The sequence below is a fragment of the Oncorhynchus mykiss genome, chromosome 28 (assembly GCF_013265735.2).
Source record: "Oncorhynchus mykiss isolate Arlee chromosome 28, USDA_OmykA_1.1, whole genome shotgun sequence".
Taxonomy (NCBI): Eukaryota; Metazoa; Chordata; class Actinopteri; order Salmoniformes; family Salmonidae; genus Oncorhynchus; species Oncorhynchus mykiss.
The window spans coordinates 29,137,343-29,141,546 of NC_048592.1; the positions used below are offsets into that span (position 1 = coordinate 29,137,343).

Sequence of the window (4,204 nt, forward strand, 5' to 3'; positions counted from 1 at the left end):
GGCAGTTAACCCACTGTTCCCAGGCCGTCATTGAAAATAAGAATTTGTTCTTAACTGACTTGCCTGGTTAAATAAAGGTAAAAAAAAAAAAAAAAAAAATGATCATTCTGTATTTCAACTTGCTTTGGATCATTCATAACGTGCGTGACTTGACATGTCACCTTTTTGGAAGTCTACTTGAACAAGTTGCAGGCTGACTGACTGGATGTCATATTAGTTGTCCAGCTGATCGTCTTGGCAAGATGTTATTGGAGGAGATGGTGATTCACTGACATCTTCATGGTGGTCTCTTATAGGATGCTTGTCATGATCCTGCTCCCCTCTTGGGACTCTTCAGGGGCAGGATTCTCCCCATCCTTCTGTCCTTACCATCTATCTATATGAAGTGAAGATTAGACAATCTTTATAAAAACATTATGTTACTTCTCAAAGGTCTCACAGTAGAGAACTGATAGAAATCAAATGTTTCTGTCTGCCACTGTGATTGCTATGGTATTCTAGAATGTTGTAGAACTTGTAGTTTCCATGGAGATTTACTCTTCTAAAAGAGGGCCAGTGACATCACAGTGCTGCTTTGTGACTTCACATTTTCTAACTGTAGAAGGCCTCCTCTTAGTTTTCTATCAATATCACATACTTTGTAGTAGTTTTGATACATTTACATGTAGGCCGTGGTACATGGCAGCTAAATCCTGAATTACGTATACAACACATACAAGTCATTAAACAATGAAACAAAAACAGTAAATCAGGAAGTCAGGGATGGAGCTGAAGCTGTTTGTCTTGGTAGCATCAAACAATGGCTTGAGTGGTGGGAGGCAACATCACAGGTCACAGGGATGAAGCATGACAGTCACCGCCAGGGGGGAATTGTGCTAGTACAAACCTGCTTTATTTTGATTTAAATGTATGTGGGTGGTGTAACATAAATAATTATAGCATGTGTGTGTTTTCCCCCTCTACATTTGCTTGAATATCAACATTATTTTAGTGTATTTAAAAAATAATTTTACATGAGACTGTAGAATTAATACAATCCTCATTCAGCCCTCCTCTTCAAACTGTGATGTCCCAGTGCCCTCTAGTGGGGGAAATAACATGCACGTTTCATTCAGATATATTTTGGTGGTGACCGTGGACTAGTACATCAGTAGGCTATAAAAAATAATGCATTCATACATCACTCACCATCACCCACAGACCTTGGAGCTATATTTCTATGGCACAACAATGATGACAGCTTTTTACTCTTAGGATCACATTAAAGTAGTAATGGGTGAGATTGTCCCTAAGCAGAGCTGGGATTGGGCAGTTGACAAATCTAAAATCAGTCGTAGTAAAGTCTAGATAGGTTCAGACCTAAACTCACAGAATTCAAGCAATTTTAACTTCAAGCATTAGCAGTGTTTTATTGCATTGATAGCAACTGTAAGCGTTGTATAAAGCAGGGGTTCCCAAACTGACCCACCGATTGAGGTGTCTTTTGAGTCGTGACCCAACATAAGGGTCGAGCTGTTAAAAAAGAAAAAACAGACACAGACCAAAGAATAAGTAACAAATATTATCTTGGCATCTAGATAAGAAAATGAAGCAGTTTCAAAGCTAATCTCCTGCAATTCCACACATCCTGCCATGGAGCTGAAAGAACATTTTGCAATTTTAAAGTCAATTCCCTGCAATTCTATGCGTTTTGCCACGGAGCTGAGATATTTTGTTTTCTGTTTTTAAGCTAATTTCCAAACGTTGACATGGCTGGTGTTCTTATGCTCAAGCATTTTAACTAAATCAATGGGGGCCTGATTGTCTAGCGCTATTTTCTTGATTGTAAATTCTCAAAAATTATAGGCTATTATTGAAAAAAATATAGGTCCATTATCTTTTATACATACATTATATTTGGTTTTAGTCATTTAAGTTTACACTGAAAAGTTTTTCCACTGTTTGGGAACCACTGGATACAGTGTTACAGCCTTTACCATCAAAATACAGCAAGCATTTGGTCAGATTATTTTGATAGCAATAAGCAGGAACAAAGTTAGCAGCAGTAGCTATATTGAAAGAGATGATTTATCAGAGTAGTGAAAAGAGTTTGGAGGCGATCCAGTCAGCATAAGTTGTCAGATAAAGCTCATGCAGAGGTCAAGCCGGGTTCACAGACGAAGTCGTAGGTCAGGCCTTGGGTTCGGCATAGAGCAGGAAGACGGTGAAGATGCTGTCGTTCTCGCTTCTGGAGTAGACCTTTCTATCCTTGTCTCCCAAGTTGCCCCGGAGCACCAGGCAGACCCATGTTTCCTTGATCTCCTTTCTCACCTATCATAAGAAAGAGAGAAGGATTGGTATCTGAAACATGTCAACATATGAGGATAGATATCAGTCTCAAGCATGAATATTCTATTTTAGATCAAAATTTGCGATTTGATTAAAAACAGCACCAGATAACGACGTATTCAGGAATGAGATAACAGATAGCATAGCAGCTCACACTTCGGACTGTAAATGTATAAACCCAGATTACCTCCTTTAAAAGTTGTACATGAGAATTGACAAGCTTACCTTTATCTCCTTCCAGTCCAGTAGCTCCAGCCATTCCATCCAGTCCAGGAGGTCTCATGAGTCCAACATCCCCTGTCACTCCAGGTACACCTGAAAGAAAACAGGGGGAAGGAGGGGAAGAGCAAAGGTATGAGGGATGGGGATATGAGGAGATATTTAGGAGTACACACCATGAAGACAATATAACTGCAAGCACACCACACACAACCTACAGTAATGGTCACAAGCCACTACAGTACTATGTATACTTTTAGTCAACCTATACTGAAATAAACACAATGTATATTATTTAGTCTACCTGGAAGTCCCCTCTCTCCTCTCGGCCCTGGGGGTCCCCTCTCCCCTGTGGCCCTTCCCGGGGGACAACATGGCATCTGGTTGGAACTCTGTGGTGGTGTTCTGCCTGAAGCCCAGACGGGATGGCAGTGAACCACCTCCTCCCACTCCACCACCTCCTCCTCCTCCAGTGCCACCTCCGCGACGGCACTTCTTGGTATTCTGAGGCTTGGGCCAGCAGGTGTGTCTGGCTGGACCTGAGATGGAGGCAGGACCTGTACGCTCAGGCGTCACAACGACCACACCACGCTGGCAGCACCTCAAAGTGGAAGGGTCCAAAACACAACCCCAGAGGGAGGGATGAATGTCTCAAACGAGCCTCCATGACCAGTGAGCACCTTGATGCAACATCCTACCAACCTTTAGGAAACCAAAGATTATGGATATACTGCCAAGATACATGTCTCACCGCCCTAGCAGTGGGAGTCGTTGTCCACAAAGTGGCACGACGGGCTGTCTAGCTCCAGTACTGCTGACTTTTACAACTCCTCTCAGAGGGCATTATGGGTAGGATGTCCACCTTCTATCTTGACACTGGTTGGGTGTGGCTTGAAGTTGAACAATTGAGCCCCCTAGTGTGCTGCGTTGTGGCCTGGTCAGTGAACCCAACACCACCTCCTCAATAGGTACACAACACACCCCTCTGAGGCTGTGTAGGTGCCTCATGACAGGGTCCTACACATAGAGATATACCATATATATGAAGTATTCAGACCCCTTGACTTTTTCCACATTTTGTTACATTACAGCCTTATTCTAAAATTGATTTAAATTGTTTTTATTCCTCGTCAATCTACACACAATACCCCACAATGACAAAGCAAAATCAGGTTTTTAGAATTATTTGCAAATGTATAAAAAAATATATGTTTTTTAAATATCACATTTCCATGAGCTTTTCTGACCCTTTACTTTGTTGAAGCACCTTTGGCAGCGATTACAGCCTCAAGTCTTCTTGCTGTACAAGTTTGGCACACGTGTATTTGGGGAGTTTCTCCCATTCTTCTCTGCAGATCCAGGCTCTGGCTGAGCCATTCAAGGACATTGAGAGACTTGTCCTGAAACCACTCCTGCATTGTCTTGGCTGTGTGCTTAGGGTCGTATTCCTGTTGGAAGGTGAACCTTCATCCCAGTCTGAGGTCCTGAGCGCTCTGGAGCAGGTTTTCACCAAGGATCTCTCTGTACTTTGCTCTGATCATTTTTCCCTTGATCCTGACTAGTCTCCCAGTCCCTGCTGCTGAAAAACATCCCCACTGCATGATGCTACACACTACCATGCATCACCATATGGATGGTGACAGGTGTCCTCCAGGCG

General features: G+C 42.6%; 1 non-coding gene across 1 annotated transcript; it reads right to left on the reverse strand.

Moving 5' to 3' along the window:
* Nucleotides 1-809: 809 nt before the first annotated feature.
* Nucleotides 810-3,671, reverse strand: LOC110508284. The gene is made up of 3 exons (XR_005040227.1): nt 2,852-3,671; nt 2,554-2,643; nt 810-2,310 (listed from the first exon to the last, which is right to left on the reverse strand). It is a non-coding gene; the product is annotated as an uncharacterized LOC110508284 (transcript).
* Between the last annotated feature and the right edge of the window lie 533 nt (nt 3,672-4,204).